This window comes from Terrapene carolina, unplaced genomic scaffold (assembly GCF_002925995.2).
Source record: "Terrapene carolina triunguis isolate 2854851 unplaced genomic scaffold, T_m_triunguis-2.0 Scaffold138, whole genome shotgun sequence".
In the NCBI taxonomy this organism is placed as follows: Eukaryota; Metazoa; Chordata; order Testudines; family Emydidae; genus Terrapene; species Terrapene triunguis.
Window position 1 is genome coordinate 5,587,860 of NW_020664489.1, and position 17,513 is coordinate 5,605,372.

Below are 17,513 nucleotides of genomic sequence, written 5' to 3' on the forward strand. Positions count from 1 at the left end.
GGGTTCCGCAGGGGTCTGTTTTGGGACCGGCTCTGTTCAATATCTTCATTAACGACTTAGATATTGGCATAGAAAGTACGCTTATTAAGTTTGCGGATGATACCAAACTGGGAGGGATTGCAACTGCTTTGGAGGACAGGGTCATAATTCAAAATGATCTGGACAAATTGGAGAAATGGTCTGAGTTAAACAGGATGAAGTTTAACAAAGACAAATGCAAAGTGCTCCACTTAGGAAGAAAAAATCAGTTTCACACATACAGAATGGGAAGAGACTGTCTAGGAAGGAGTACGGCAGAAAGGGATCTAGGGGTTATAGTGGACCACAAGCTAAATATGAGTCAACAGTGTGATGCTGTTGCAAAAAAAGCAAACATGATTCTGGGATGTATTAACAGGTGTGTTGTTAGCAAGACACGTGAAGTCATTCTTCCGCTCTACTCTGCTCTGGTTAGGCCTCAGCTGGAGTATTGTGTCCAGTTCTGGGCACCGCATTTCAAGAAAGATGTGGAGAAATTGGAGAGGGTCCAGAGAAGAGCAACAAGAATGATTAGAGGTCTGGAGAACATGACCTATGAAGGAAGGCTGAAAGAATTGGGTTTGTTTAGTTTGGAAAAGAGAAGACTGAGAGGGGACATGATAGCAGTTTTCAGGTATCTAAAAGGGTGTCATAAGGAGGAGGGAGAAAACTTGTTCACCTTAGCCTCTGAGGATAGAACAAGAAGCAATGGGCTTAAACTGCAGCAAGGGAGGTCTAGGTTGGACATTAGGAAAAAGTTCCTAACTCTCAGGGTGGTTAAACACTGGAATAAATTGCCTAGGGAGGTTGTGGAATCTCCATCTCTGGAGATATTTAAGAGTAGGTTAGATAAATGTCTATCAGGGATGGTCTAGACAGTATTTGGTCCTGCCATGCGGGCAGGGGACTGGACTCGATGACCTCTCGAGGTCCCTTCCAGTCCTAGAATCTATGAATCTATGAATCTATCAAAATCACAGGCCTGTGACTTCTCCTCCTCTGCTATCACTATGGGAACAGAAAACTTACCTCAAGACATCAACAGCTTATACAGCTATACCAGGGGTAGGCAACCTATGGCACGTGTGCTGAAGGTAGGGTGACCAGATCAGCGCTATAAAATATTGGGACGCAAGGGGGGGGGGGGGCAAAAAAAAGGGGGGGGGCGGAGCAAAAAAAATAAAAATAAAAAGGCATTTCAAAGGGGTCGGGGGCCTTAGCAGGCCCCGGCCGCGCGCGCTGCCCTCCTCGCGGAGCCTCCCACCCCCCGGCCTGCCACGGGCATATGCGGCGCGTGGTGGGTCCGGGCGGGGGCAGCGCGGAGCGGGCAGGAGCCGGGTGGGCGGCAGGGGCTGGATGGCCGGCGGAGGCTGAATCGCTGCTGCTGCCGGGGAGCCCCGCGCCTCTCCCTCCCGCTCGCGGCTGCGGCTCCTTCCTGGCGGGACGCGCCTCCCGCCACCCCGGCCACATGCGGCGCGCGTCCCCCGCGCCTAGTCTCCCTCCCACCGCGAAGGAGCCGCTGGATGCGCGCCGCATGTGCCCGGGGCAGGCCGGGGGGTGCGTCCCGCCGGGAAGGAGCCGCAGCTGCGAGCGGGAGGGAGAGGCGCGGGGTTCCCCGGCAGCAGCGGGGATTCGGCCCGCGCCCCCGCGCTGCCCACCCGGCCCCTGCCCGCTCCGCGCTGCCCCCGCCCGGACCCACCGCGCTGCCCTGCGGGCTGCAGGGCTGGAGCAGCCTCCAGGCTGCGTTCCCGGCCCCGGTGTGCAGCGGCCCGGGCAGGAGCCCTCTGGCGCGGCGGGGGGCTCAGAGCTGAGCCCCCCCGTCTCCCTCCCTTGCCAGCCCCCCTTTGCCCGCCTGGTGCCTGGGTGCCGGAGCTGACTCACCAGCTCCAGGATCCAGGCACCGCTGCCACCCCCTCCCTGCTGGAGAGGTTTTAGTTGGGGGCTGAAGGTGACAGCTTGATCAATCCACACAAGCGGTCCATTTCCTGGACACTACTGTGCTAATAAGTGATGGTCACATAAATACCACCCTATACCAGAAACCTACTGACCGCTGTACTTACCTACATGCCTCTAGCTTCCATCCAGGACACACCACAAGATCCATTGTCTACAGCCAAGCTCTAAGATACAACCGCATTTGCTCCAATCCCTCAGATAGAGACAAGCACCTACAAGATCTCTATCAAGCATTCTTAAAACTACAATACCCACCTGCTGAAGTGAAAAAACAGATTGACAGAGCTAGACGAGTACCCAGAAGTCACCTCCTACAAGACAGGCCCAACAAAGAAAATAACAAAATACCACTAGCTGTCACCTTCAGCCCTCAACTAAAACCTCTCCAGCGCATCATCAGAGATCTACAACCTATCCTGAAAGATGATCCCTCACTCTCACAGATCTTGGGAGACAGACCTGTCCTCGCTTACAGACAACCCCCCAACCTGAAGCAAATACTCACCAGCAACCACACATCACTGAACAAAAACACTGACCCAGGAACCTCTCCTTGCAACAAAGCCTGATGCCAACTCTGTCCACATATCTATTCAAGTGACATCATCATAGGACCTAATCACATCAGCCATACCATCAGGGGCTCGTTCACCTGCACATCTACCAATGTGATATATGCCATCATGTGCCAGCAATGCCCCTCTGCCATGTACATTGGCCAAACCGGACAGTGTCTACGCAAAAGAATTAATGGACACAAATCTGACATCAGGAATCATAATACTCAAAAACCAGTGGGAGAACACTTTAACCTGTCTGGTCATTCAATGACAGACCTGCGGGTGGCTATTTTACAACAGAAAAGCTTCAAAAACAGACTCCAACGAGAAACTGCTGAACTCGAATTGATATGCAAATTAGACACAATCAATTTAGGTTTGAATAAAGACTGGGAATGGCTGAGCCATTACAAACATTGAATCTATCTTCCCATGTAAGAACTCTCACACTTCTTATCAACCTGTCTGTACTGGGCTATCTTGATTATCACTTCAAAAAAAATTTTCTCTTACTTAATTGGCCTCTCAGAGTTGGTAAGACAACTCCCACCTGTTCATGCTCTCTGTATGTGTGTGTATATATATCTCCTCAATATATGTTCCATTCTATGCATCCGAAGAAGTGGGATGTAGCCCACGAAAACTTATGCTCAAATAAATTTGTTAGTCTCTAAGATTCTACTAGTAGCTCTCTATCCCCTCCTTGCTGGCCCTCTGCACTTTTTACACCTGATTTCCATGGTATGTTCCCCTCTGCACTGCTGCAGAAAAGAATCTATTGACACAGGGTATAAGTGTGCTTTAAAATAGGTTACAAGATTTTCTATTGCTATCTTACAAATATAATCTAAAGTCAGACAGGGAATTATTCTTGCTATATCAAGGCTGAATTTGACCTTAGGACAGGAATGCAGTGACACTAGAACTGTGTTCAAGTCAACCAGTCAGTCATCTGTCTTCTTGAGAAGGCCAGTTTCACAGAAATCCCTCTCAGTTTTACCAGTCACTAATGATGTCTCTGTCTAATCACTCTTTATGCTTCGAAAATCAAATATCTTTCTCAATTAGCCACTCAAAAATGCAGAGATGCCACTGTCTAAGACTTCAAGACACCAATGATGAAGAAGTACGGTATAATTTGAAAAAGCCCTTTTCATATCTTTTTATTTTTGATCATTTTTTCTGCAAAAAACAACAAACAAACAAAAAACCATTCATGATTGCTAACCCCTTAAAGGGACGTGTCAGCTAAACTCAGGCCAAATATGTTGATGTTAGCAAACAATTTATTGTTCTTGCATTATAACTAACAAATTAACTACCTGCAGCTCTTTTTATGTAACAGAGGACATACTGTAGTATTTCAATCATTGAAAAGTTGCTATCGTTGGGTTTTTAATGGTGCCCACTGTATATTTAACTATTTAGTCTCAGCTTTCATTTCAGTCTACCCTAAGTTAGTGTAACTTGGTCCTCTTGGTGTGTAAATTATACCAAGTTAGATTCAGCTTTCTTAGGCACAAGAACTATATGTCCTGTCAGAGGGACACCCTCCCCCCACCACTTCCCAAAATATAGTTTTATAATTCACAATCCCTTTCCCCCAGAATTTGGGTCAATCAGTGTAATGAGGTCAAGGCTAGTGTAATTTATATAGTGTGCAGGACAGAGGAAAGTGTAAATTACACCAGTTGAGACTCCCATAGAGTCACTTTGACTCACCTCTGAATTTGACCTTCCATCTAAAAACTTGTCCAGGAAATTCTTGAGAATGTGACCAGCATGCTTGCTATTTTACCCCACCACCAAATTCCATTTCAGTGTTCTATGTGGGTGAAGAACTGTGAAATAAAAAAAATGTAATCGTGCCCATATATGGAAGGGGACCCTGACTATTTCACCCAGAGAGAGTGACTATTAAATCAATAAGTGGGTTGGTTTTCCTTTATCTGAAATTTCGCCCTTTAAGTTGGTGTCCCCTTATCTTAGTTCCAATCATAAATTTAATAAAAAATATATTTGCATAGCTCACAAATCTCTTCTGGAATTACTGTAAATCCCTTGCTGACATCATCTCTGAGGAATTCCTGATGGTGGTTAGTTAAACTTGCATCATTCAGTGTTTAGTTTAAGGGGAATTTAGCTAGAATTACAATAGTGTAATGCCTCAAACTTGTTGAATAATTTGCAATGCCAGTGTTTAGTACTGTACACTTAATTTCAAAAAATGGTGTTTACCATATATATGTTTATCTGCATATAAGTCAATTGGTTATATGAACTGCTTTATATTTTTATCAGCTATTTTTAAGATGGCAATAGGCAACTTGAAACAAGAATGTTCACTGTTACTATTGTTTTGTACTGATCAACAAATGAAAATTAAATTGGTTTCAGCAATGGATTCCCTTGAAATAGTCTGGAAACCTTATGTTGAGAGAGCTAAAGTGAGGGTGAGACAAGGGAAGAACTAGAAACACACCTGGGGATGGGTGGAGAAGTGTACCATAGAGACGGTGAGACCAGTAGCCCAGAAAGAGCAAGAGGTTGACAAGAGACAACAGGGGGAACTAAAGATATGTGAGATGGACAGCAATAGAGTGCACATAAGGGAATAAACAAGAATTGTGTAGCCTTAATAATATTAACTAAAAAAAGTTAGTAAGTTCTATTTGTTTCAAACTCAAGTACTGGAAAGTCAGGAAATTCCAGAATTAGAAATTGCCTGGGCAACCTTAATTCTACTCCATTGGGCATCAATCCTGTGCTCTAAATGAAGCAGGCATCCTATCGAAAAAGTGGTATGTGGTTATGTAACTAAAGACTATCATAGTGTGTATGCACAAGGTGCAGAGTTAGGGTGGCACAGGCAAACTTCATTCTGACATTTCCTAAATCGGAGTGTTTGACTTTGCATCCTAAACATTTCTACGTGTTTTGGTTTTGGTTTATTTTATTTTGTTTTGTTTTTAACCACCTAAGGTTTTTTTAAAAAGGTAAAAACAAACTATATCATGTACAACTGCCACAAACCCCCTATCATGCCTCTGCAGCAAGGTTTGAACCCTGAACTTTCAGCACAGATTGGTGCCACCTGAGCTAAAGAACTAAATACACTAGGAGAAGCCTGTTATTCCAGGGGTGGGGATGGACCCCTGCTGACATGTATTGGGTCTAAGGTGTGGTTTGAAGGAGTATGTTTCAACCCTCTTGCATTGGGTGTCCCCAGAGCAGGGGATTGTATGCTGGGACCATGTTCTGGGTCCAGGATATGACTGGGGGAAAACTGCTCTGGCTCTCCCCCCACAATGCCTACCCCTACTCCATCAGCTGCCAGGTGTTCCCAGTGCAGTGTCTGCTGCTACGGTAATAGCAATGTGGGCCTGACCTTAGAATCAAAAACAACAAGGAGTCCGGTGGCACCTTAAAGACTAACAGATTTATTTGGGCATAAGCTTTCATGGGTAAAAAACCTCACTTCTTCAGATGCATGGAGTGAAAATTACAGATGCAGGCATTATATAATGACACATGAAGAGAAGGGAGTTACCTCACAAGTGGAGAACCAGTGTTGACAGGGCCAATTCGATCAGGGTGGCTGTAGTCCACTCCCAATAATAGATGAGGAGGTGTCAATTCCAGGAGAGGCAAAGCTGCTTTTGTAATGAGCCAGCCACTCCCAGTCCCTATTCAAGCCCAAATTAATGGTGTTAAATTTGCAAATTAATTTTAGTTCTGCTGTTTCTCTTTGAAGTCTGTTTCTGAAGTTTTTTTGTTCAAGAATAGTTACTTTTAAATCTGTTATAGAATGTCCAGGGAGATTGAAGTGTTCACCTACTGGCTTTTGTATGTTACCATTCCTGATGTCCGATTTGTGTCCATTTATTCTTTTACGTAGGGACTGTCCAGTTTGGCCAATATACGTGGCAGAGGGGCATTGCTGGCACATGATGGCATATATAACATTAGTAGACATACAGGTGAATGAGCCCTTGATGGTGTGGCTGATGTGGTTGGGTCCTCTGATGGTGTCGCTAGAGTAGAAAAGGGGACAGAGTAGGCAACGAGGTTTGCTACAGGGATTGGTTCCTGAGTTGGTGTTTTTGTGGTGTGGTTTGTAGTTGCTGGTGAGTATTTGCTTCAGGTTGGGGGGTTGTCTGTAAGTGAGGACTGGCCTGCCTCCCAAGGTCTGTGAGAGTGAGGGATTGTTTTCCAGGATAGGTTGTAGATCGTTGATAATGCACTGGAGAGGTTTTAGCTGGGGGCTGTACATGATGGCCAGTGTTGTTATGTTATTTTCCTTGTTGGGCCTGTCCTGTAATAGGTGATTTCTGGGTACCCCTCTCGCTCTGTCAATCTGTTTCCTCACTTCCCCAGGTGGGTATTGTAGTTTTAAGAAGTTTTAAGGCTACCTCCTGATACTTGACCTTAGAATGTTCATGTTCAGGTAATTTCCAGGCTGCCAAAAATCTTCCTAAGGGAGTCAATCAAGAGAAGGGAAATTGCAATTTGACTGTTTATATCTAAGCATTCTAAACAAAATTTCATGGGACAAAGAAAAGGCACTTCTCTAGCCTGAGGGCTTTTCCCCTGCCAGATTTCAAAGGCCTACTGCAAACAATGGTGGTGTTGGAGCGTCTCAAATTTGCAAGAGCTTCTCAAAGTTGCAAGAATCTTTTATAATGGATAGTGTTAGACAGCCTAAATAGAGAATTCGCTACTAGCTCCCCCTGTATCTAATGTCATTCAGCAAAGATGCACATAAGCTAATGTGGGAATTCAGTCTCATGTTTCTGGTGGTAGTATATTTTGCTCTCAATGCCCTGATTCTCCTCTCTTAACCAAAGGCTTACACTGGTGTAATACTGGTATACCAGAGTGGAAAATTGGTCCCTTATAGTTTAATACAGAACTTCAAAAGAATTTCTTTAGTGAATGTGAAGCAACCCCACTGTTGAAGAAAGTGTAAGCACTATTTTTATCGTAATTTTTGTTTTAAAACTCCTAATTACTTCATTTCTATGAACTGGATGCCATGCATTGGAGAGCAAAACTTAAATCTTTTGGAACAGTCCATAGCAACCTTAATAGCAATTTAATTTTCCGACAAGAGTCAGAGGTGTCACTCTAATTGTAACTTAATGAGCTTAAAGTAAACATGGTGTGGATCTGATCAAACCTCCTTGGAGTCCCTCAGTGTCAATGTCTGTGGAAGATTTAATCTCAGCAGCCAAATTTAAGCAGTATAAACGCTTTCCTATTGAGCGGAAAGATGTAAGTAGAAGTCAAAGTGACTCATAATTAAAGGGATTAGTATTTTATAGCTGTAGATATGACAGGGCCTTCCTTCTCCTCCTTAAAATGAGTTATCCCTCACACTGAGGGGTACCATGGAAGAGATAGCAGAGCTGATGCCTGTATGTCCTCTCTCTGAAAAAAACCCATATCATCAGTTCAGTGTCTGTTGCCCCAACACCAGCCAGTCCCCACTGAGTGTGGGCCTGTCCCATCCATGACCTTTCTCCTCCATGGAGAACTGGACCCTTTGGAGGGCTTTCTGTGGGGTCTCAGGAAGGGAATGTCATTTTGGAGGTAATTGACCCCATGCCCCTTTCCATGCAGGAGAGGAGGGAGCCATTGTATAGACCTGGAGAGCATTCAAAATCATTATTTTAATATTCATTTTACAGTTTTACATGATAAGTTCTGATTACCTGAACTTCCAGGTTGCTGTGCCTTCTAGAAAGGTAGTTTGTTAACTGAAAATATACATAAACTCAAAAGAGGAGTTAAAAATAGAGTATTACACCTGGCTCTGAGTCCTCCTACTAATTGCCCTTTCAGATTTAAAAAATGTCTCTTCTCTCTGATGTTTAACAAATAGGGGGAAATAAATGACAGTGCAGGGAAGATGGTGAAAGTGACTAGACAACGTGCAGTCAAATGCACAGAATAAAAAAAACTGGAAAAAAATTAGGAAAATAATTTCTCTAGTCTTTTAGTTGGTCCTTTTAAGCATTTCTTCCAAAAATAGAATATAAAGAAAAAGATGGAAGTGGGGTTTTGGTTTGTTTTATGTTGACTGACCCTTTTGAAGTGTTCAGTTATTCACAGGTCTGCTAGCAGATGCATCTTGCGTTCCCCATATTGTGCTGGCAATATTCTTTGTAGCTTCCAGGAAGAACTGCAGCTTTTCCAGCAATGTTCATTTCTACATGATGTGGCACCTTGGTAATCACTGATTTTAGTGGCGGGGGGGGGGGGGGGTTGTGCAAAAGAGATGGTGGAACTAGTCTCCAAGGTAACAGCTTAGAGAGTACTGGTAGTTCATTGACTTTGTTGGCAAATTGAACAGTTCAGCAGCAGCACTTCGCTCACAGATTTGAAGATTTTTTTTTCTATAAAACACTCACCACAACATCGTCCCTTGCACTTTCTGAAGAACAGCAAGGAGTGTATACCTTCCACCTGGGCAGCCAACAGAGCTGAGCAGAAGGGATCTTGGCTTAGTGCCTCATATGAAGGACAGCATCTTGGACAGTGCAGCACCACCAGACTTCCACCAATGTTAGATGTATAGCAGTTAGGTTTCTTAACTGGCCTAAAAGTCTGGTAGATTCAATGTGATTTTTTTCAATAGAGATTGCCTAATAGCAAGGCTTATGGATGATGCCTAGTCAAAGTGTCAAAACTCAGAGACAGGGCCGGCCCTAGACCAAATGGTGCCCCAGGTGAGGAGCGTCTTTGGTGTTCCCCATCTCTATTTGTTAAACTTTTGAATACCTTATTTTTTATTGCATTGGTAGCCCATTTCACAACTTTGATGCACAATTTGCATGCATGATTTATCCCTGTCATAGAAGATGATAAATGTACATGCTAGGATCTGTACATCTATATTTATTCATGACATATATAAGCAAATAAAAATTCCTCTAACCTTATAGAAACTTTTTAATTTAAGAATAACTGAAATGTACTAACATCAATAAATTGAACTGTGCACCAACATTGGGTGGACCAGTATTAAATAGTGTTACAGTAGGTGAATGATTAACCCTAGTCCTTTAGTTCAAAAGGCTTTTCTCGCCTTTGCCCTCACTAACTGAAGCATAGCATCAGAGAGATCCAAAGACTGGCCCATGGCATTATCAAGCAATAAAATATCAAGCAATGTCAGTCTCTTGTCGGCCATCATCAATCGAAGATATATTTTAATAAGCCTGAGCTTCGAAAAGCTGCGCCCACCACTCGCGACTGTGACTAGCAGCATGAGCAGAATCCTCAAAGCTAGCCACACATTAGGAAAAGTGTCCTTCGATGTTGTCCAGCTCAACACAGAGGTCATTATCATTGATGTCTGAACGTTCCCCATTTGTCAGCATCTGATGAAGGTCCATACAATTGTTCAAGAATGTTTTCCTGTCTTCTGGCAGCTTACTAAGGTCATTCAAAAACCCTCAGGTCTTTTCCTGGTACTTCATTTGTCCACACCTTTCTTCGATGGACACTCGAGCAGTGTCAACAAACGAGCAAAAAATCTCCCTCTTAAATTTTTCTTCCGAGCTTCTTATCACCTCATCTCTGCCCTCATAACCAAACTGTCTCTTCTTCTGATGAATATGAGTTTCCTTGAAGACAGGCTTAACTCTTAAATTTTCCACCATTTCTTTGGCAGCAGTGATGGCATCTTCAAATCCATTGTCTCCATAGGCAACAACAAAATGAAGGCAGTTTCTCATCAAAGTGGTAGTGTGCGCGATGTCCGTTGACTGAGTTTGTAATGCCTTGCTTACAACATTTTCTTGGAACAGGATATTGTGTCAAACCATTATTGAGACCAGAAATTTGAAGTCAGTGATCTGGTTTGCCAGGCCTTGTGTCGGATTCCAGCCTCGCCTCTACTCTACTGTGCCAGTTCCATCAGGATGTCGTAAACCTCAGTCGCTTGGTACCTCACTGGCCTTACACTGTCAATGCAGCTCTCCCAGTGACTGTCACTTAGTGGCTTCATGGTCATATTTGTAACATTGTCCATGAGGAACTTCCATCTGATAGTTGATGTTGAAAACAGGATGTATATCCTTTGCAGTACTCCAAAGAGAGATACTGAATCTAAAGAAGATGATGCTGCAGCTGACACAACCAGGTTGAGGGAATGATAGCCACAAGGCACCAAGAAAGCTCTTGGATTCAGCACAAGGATCCTTGCCTGGATGCCACTGTTTCTTCCCTGCCTGTCCGTGCCATTGTCATAGCCTTGGCCGTAACAGTCCTGAAGCTTTATTTTATTCTCATTCAAAACTTTCATAAACAGTTCTGTTAGGCCTTTTCCAGCAGAGTCATCCACAGACGGGAAACAGATATAGTGTTCCTTTACTTGGATACAGCCATCCTCGTCGTCAACAAATCTTACTGTAAATGATATCTTTTCACTGTGACTAATGTTGGGAGTGCAGTTCACTATTATGGCGTAGTACTTCGCTTTGCCAAGCTGTATCAATATATTATCAAGCACCTTCCTTGCCATAAGGTCAATCAATTTGTTTTGAATTGTTTTGCTGCAGTAATGGTCCATACTTCTTTACGAACTACTCAACATAAGTGCTCACACATGACATCATCATATTTTCCAAGGAGCTCTACCAAACTGAGGAAATTACCGTTATGGTTAGTGAACAACTTATCCGATGAGCCCCTGGAAAGCCAAATTATTCTTTGCAAGGAAGAGGGTAATTGAGGTCAGGTACTTGAGCACATTCCTCTGATGCTGGGTTTCCACATTAATAATGCGTTGGTTTTCTGCATCTATGCATTTATTCACCTTGAGCCTGGAGACAACCTCCATCCATTTGGAATAAGTACTCAGAAAGCACAAGCAACAATTTGGCATTCTTGTCAAATATTTTGTAGCAAAACCAGAACACTTTGTCAGTTGATTTTGCATAAATCAGCCAATGTCAATTCAGTTTCTCACCATTCTCAAGCACTCTTTCGCAGAGTGACTTTAAGAAGTGTTGCTTCTGCTCATTTACTGGAAACATCATATCCTCGATTTTTCCCGTCTCATCCAAAATTATATGATCAATATCGGCAGAGTTTAGGATCATTGGCCATAAAGTAGGATCTGATGTATCGATTTGTGGTGTGCAGTTTTTCTCACTGCCGCTTCTGTCATCCCACGAGGCTGATTCTTTTTTATTGGTTCTCTCCTTTGTATGTAAACCAGATTTTTCCTAATCATTACTCTCCTTTTCATGTGAGCCACATTCTTTTTTATCATCACTCTGTTTTATGCTGCCAGGAAAACAGGACAATTCTCCATCACTTTCCTCACATTTCCATTCCTTATCTTCAAGTAAATATGCTAATTCCTTAGTAATAGGACTTCCATCATTTACGCTTCACTCCTCAATTTCTTCTGCACTGGGATGATCATTACTGCCTAAAGCCAGGTCTATGTTGCTCTGTTGCAAATATTTTCTCATCAAATTTGCCCCTTGCTACAAACTAGATTGCAGTTGAGCTTTTCGCTTCCTATACTGAGTTCCTGAAGGCTTCTTCGGGGGCAGCTTTTATTTTCTACGGGGCAAAACAGACAGTATTAGGGAGAGCAAAAGTCTATGTTCCACAGTCTTAGAAAGTCATCAAACATTATGTGTAAAACATGGCAAAAGAAGTAACAGTGTTTCTTTTATATTGTTGTGTTTGTAGGGGTTCAAGAGATATATCTGGCATCTCTTTAAATATGTGCTTTATTAGTCACTACTTACACTCTTCAAGTCTTAAAACACAAGTACACTTTCACAATTACACAATAATACAAGGTTCACAATATCGCAGCTGGGCTCCCATTTTGTTCTTATAGCTCACTGACTGGCGATGCCCTGCCCCTATATACCTGTGAGGCCATGGCTGACAACATTCTAGGAGGTTCAAGGAAAATGTAGTTCTCAGAAAGTCTGGAAGGTTCCACGAGATTCTACAAAGGTCCAGAACATTCTAGGAGGTTAGTGAAAAATGAAACCACATATGGAATACCTGAAGCATTTTACTTCAAACATTCTATTTTCCCCTTTGTCACTAACAACAAAAACAGCACTCCGAGCCCAGCGCCCAGCGCCCTCCGCCAAGCCTTGCACCCCAGGTGGTCACCTGGGTTGACTGCCCCTAAATCTGGCCCTGGCCAGATTCATGATCATGTCCCAGATCATTTACTTGGAGTATTCAACACCTGCAAACTGATCTGCTGTATAAGCAGGACAAGTGAGTTAAGTGTAAGATTTGTTTCACATGCATCTCAATAGATGATTGCTTTCAATATAGTTCTATTTGAATTGAATAACAATCCAAGGGCAAGATCAATGTGTGGATCCTGAAAAAGCTAAAATTGTCTTGTTTTTACTTCAGAAAATTTGTCCTTGATAGAAGAGAAGATATTTGTGCTGCCAAAGTACCATCTGCATTGTTTTTACTTTATTCCTGCTTTTAGGGGACTATCAAGAGTGTCTAATATGAAAAAAAATTAGATAGGATAGATAATAGTGTAACCCACGTGCCTGATAGGGAGATATCTTTAAGAGATCTATTGGGGTGGGGTAGGAGTGAATCATGTCTGGGTCATTGTTACTAGGCAGATGTAGCACTCCACATCCAGATTTGGGTGTGGAAGTTTTGGATATACTCCAATAAGTTCGCTGTTGCTGGGGTCAGACTCCATAAGGGCAAGCAGTCAGGGCAGCTGCTTTACAAAAGGCCATGTGCCCTGTGTGAGTTGGGAGAAGCTGAACCCTGGAGTAGAAAGCAGGCTGTTTCCGTTAAATCTGGAGTACTTTGCATCAGGTTAGTGATATTGTTAAGCCACCAACAGGGAAGCATGGGCAATGTTAATTACAGAAAGGGGAAACTGGGAGGGAGAATATAATGTATTCTATTTTAATTGTATGCTTTGAATGTTGTTTGATTCTAGCCAAACTGTTTTAAATTGTCTCAACTACTATGATTCACCAACTTTTCTTTAAATATGATAATGGGGAAAGAGTCGTTCATATTTTGCTATTCTCAGTTTTGTATTTTCTTGTAACAGTTTTTTTTTTTAATCAATATACTTAATTGAGTGGTTGGTTAATCAGTTAGCTGACTGGCTAACAGTGATTTCAGCAGAGGAAGAATCTGCATGGATTCCAACTGAATATTCCTACAAGCAAGTGGAAGGAAGGTGTTGCTTTTCACTCAGCAGACTGTACACATTTGGTGATCAAAAACTGTAACTGAGCCTCAGATCAGCTCAACCTAAGCTTTTGGGAACTCTGAGTTTCTTCTCACTGTGTTTCTGTGGGGACTGACCTGTTCAGTTTTAATTTGTTTTCTTTATTTATGTTTACATATAACTGTGAAGATAATGTATGTGGATTATAAAAGAGCCATGTTATGTTGTAAACGTTATTATTTATTATGTTTCTTTATCATAAGATTTTATAAAGTTGGTACTTAATTAAGTTAATTCCTTTTGGGGTTTTTTTGGAACTTGAATGTGGGGAGTTTGACCCTGTGCATACTTGCTGAAAATCCTTAGAGACTGAATTCTGGGTCTCTGGCTGCTTTTCTATGGGAGTTGTTTTGCTTTGTTTTAGGCACTGGAGAAGGGCAATGAAGTGAACTCTAGCGCAACCAAAGGTCACAATAGCATGAGTTGGAATGTGGCTTGAACTGGAGCTATACAAAGGCCCAGCTGAAAGCCCATTAAAAGTCAAAGGAAAGACTCCCATCAACTTCAGTGGTCTTTGGATCATATCCTAATTGTGGTGCCCGTAGCTCTGGACCTATGAAAAAGAAAACAGACAGGATGTACTTTGATTTCTTGTGTGAATTAGTCAACGCTCAATCTTTTTTAAACCAGTAATACAACAGCTGTATTACTATTAATTGAGGCATATCCAGAAATCCCTTCTCAGAGCAAATAAATTAAATAATAATGTATAATGCCAGGAATAGATTATTTTCTCATTCAAAATTCTGAATCTGTGCTAAATGCAGCTTCCACTTCTCTTGAGAAGCTATTCAGCCACCTAGCACAGTGGTGGGCAACCTGCAGCCCACCACTGACCTAGCAGATCTCACTGGCAAAGCTTCTCTTGATACTATGTGACCATTTAAAATGAGCATTCTTAATTTAATCCCATTATTCCTACTTCCTCTGTCCCAGACTATCGTTCTCCCTGAAGCAAAGAAAAGTTCTAAGCCCTTCTCCCTTTGCTGGATTTAATAAGATCCACCTTATAGCATTACTCTACAAATACCTCTGAATCTCTATATAAGGCTGATATCAAGAAGACTAAATAGGAGAGCCATTCTTGATTCTGTTTATAATCTACTATCCTGTTCTGAACATCTTCCTAATTGTTCAAAACATTTTTATTTAAGGAGCTCAGCTGGCTGATGGGTGAGAATTGTATGGGACCTGGTAGTGAGCACAATAGGGAATCAAGCCAGCAGTGCAGGCCTTGATCACTATTGGCCAGCTAGGAGAGGGAAGACACCCACAACTAGCTATCAGGTACAACAATGATGAAGCTAGACAGTACTAATGGCTCATCAACAAAGACAGTGAACCATGGAAGAACTTAGACTTCTTGTAAACGTTTCAGCCAGCCTGTAAGTAATGGCTGCTATGACTCAGCAGGGTATGCAAGGCCATGTGACCAGACCACATGACATTGAACTCCATGTTGGTACCTGTATTTTTCCACAAACTGGACTGGGCACTGAGTTTGGAACCAAGGGGTTCCCACCATATGGAAAAGCTATATTAGGCAGGGAGTGACATCATCTGGGGGCCTCACTCCCCACACAAGAGAATTCCTGAAAACACCAGAGGAACAAAGACTGAAATGGGGGAAGTGCTGGTCCCAGGCTAAAAGGATTTCTAGTGTGTGTATGGAAACTTGGCAGACTGTATCAACCGTCAGGGTGAGAGATTACTGATTCAAATCCTATCTGGTATTTTAGGTTTAGTTTGCGTTTTTTTGTTTAATTTCCTAAGTAACCTGCTTTGATCTGTTTGCTATCACTTATAATCACTTAAAATCTATCTTTCTGTAGTTAATAAACTTGTTTTATCTAAACCAGTGTGCCTTTAAGTGAAGTGTCTGGGGAAAATCTGAGCTCTGTGAGCAAAGGCTATTGCATATCTTTCCCACATTGAGGGGAAGGTGGACTTTATTAATGAGCTTACATTGTACAGATCCCTGTGCAGTGCAAGATGGTATAATTTGGGTTTATACTTCAGCGGGGGGTGCAAGCCTGGGGAGCTGGGAAATTGTCTGTCTGTCTTTGAGTGACTTAGGTAAAGCATTCGGGTAGCTTAGTTGGGTATGTGGCGCCACCTGCTGTCGTGTTGGATGATAACAGGGCCTGGAGAGGCTGAATGAGTCACCAGCAAAGCAGTGTGAGAAAAGGGCCAGCCCAGCTGGGTGAGTAGAGGGGTACAGCGGTTCCCACGGCTACCAGACTGCACCTCGGGGGTGACAACCTGTCACAGGATTATTCAAGATGAAGTTATCTTCTCATACTAAACAATCTGTTCCATCTTGTATTTAGCTGAGACACTCTGCGTAAAGGCTTATCTACACTTAAAAGGCTGCAGTGGCACAGTTGCACCAATGCAGCTGCACTGCTGTAGCACTTTCATGAAAATGCAACCTACACCGATGGGAGAGCTTCTCCCATTGGGGTAGGTAATCCACCTCCCTGAGAGTGGTAGCTATGTTGACAGGAGAAGCCCTCCTGTCAACATAGTACTGTCTACACCAGGAGTGAGGTGTGGATTTTCCACATTTGTGAGTAACATAGTTATACTGACACAAGTCACTGGTATAGACCAGCGTTTCTCAAACTGGGGTCGCCGCTTGTGTAGGGAAAGCCCCTGGCGGGCCGGGCCGGTTTATTTACCTGCCCCGTCTGCAGATCCGGCTGATCGCGGCTCCCACTGGCTGCGGTTCGCCTCTGCAGGCCAATGGGGGCTGCTGGAAGCAGCGGCCAGTAAGTCCCTTGGCCCGCGCCACTTCCAGCAGCTCCCATTGGCCTGGAGCAGTGAACCGCGGCCTGTGGGAGCTGCGATCGGCCGAACCTGCGGACGGGGAAGATAAACAAACCGGCCCGGCCCACCAGGGGCTTTCCCTACTGTGGTGTTTAGATGCTGCTTGTATTATTAGAACTGGGAGCACTGGCTGTTGGGAGTCTGAAAGGACAGGAAACAGGAAGGAGGGGGGAGGAGTTGAGGAAGTGGAGTGAGAGTTACAGAGGGTGCAGCTGCAGCTTGATAAAGAGGTTTCCACTGTGTGACAGACCCAGCCCAGTGGGGTACAGGAGTCTGGTAGAGGGCAAATATACTGGTCACTGGATGAGTAGTTTTCTGTTCCCTGAGTGACCAGAGCAGGGGCTGCACTAGAATAATCAGGAACCTGCTAGAACCAGTTGAGGCAGGCAGGCTAATTAGGACACCTGGAGCCAATTAAGAAGAAGCTGCTAGAATCAATTAAGGCAGGCTAATCAGGGCACCTGGGTTTTAAAAGGAGCTCACTTCAGTTTGTGGGGCGAGTGTGAGGAGCTGGGAGCAAGAGGCGCAAGGAGCTGAGAGTGAGAGGGTGAGGGTGTGCTGCTGGAGGACGGAGGACCACAAGCGTTATCAGACACCAGGAGGAAGGTCCTGTGGTGAGAATAAGGAAGGTGTTTGGAGGAGGCCATGGGGAAGTAGCCCAGGGAGTTGTAGCTGTCATGCAGCTGTTACAGGAGGCACTATAGACAGCTGCAGTCCACAGGGCCCTGGGCTGGAACCCGGAGTAGAGGCCGGGCCCGGGTTCCCCCCAAACCTCCCAATTGACCTGAACTGTGGGTTCTTCCAGAGGGGAAGGTCTCTGGGCTGTTCCCCAACCCACATGGTGAATCTCTGAGGCAAGAAAATCTGCCAATAAGTAC